Source organism: Periplaneta americana, chromosome 16 (genome assembly GCF_040183065.1).
Source record: "Periplaneta americana isolate PAMFEO1 chromosome 16, P.americana_PAMFEO1_priV1, whole genome shotgun sequence".
NCBI lineage: Eukaryota > Metazoa > Arthropoda > Insecta > Blattodea > Blattidae > Periplaneta > Periplaneta americana.
Window position 1 is genome coordinate 25,054,239 of NC_091132.1, and position 367 is coordinate 25,054,605.

Genomic DNA, 367 nt, shown 5'->3' on the forward strand with positions numbered 1-367 from the left:
TTTTAGGGAAAACACGGGAATTTTACTTGAAGGAAGTAATGAGATAGATTTGAAAGTAAATTCCGAAAAGACAAAGTATATAATTATGTCTCATGACCAAAACATAGTACGAAATGGAAATATAAGAATTGGAAATTTATCCTTTGAAAAGGTGAAAAAATTCAAATATCTTGGAGCAACTCGAGAGGAAAGTAAACGCAGAATAAACATGGAACATTCCTACTATTATTCGGTTGAGAAGCTTTCATCATCAAGTCTGCTTTCAAAAAAGCTGAAATAATTTATAAAACAATTATATTACCAGTTGTTCTGTATGGTTGTGAAATTAGGATCCAGAAATGCATATAGGGTGTTAGTTGGGATACCT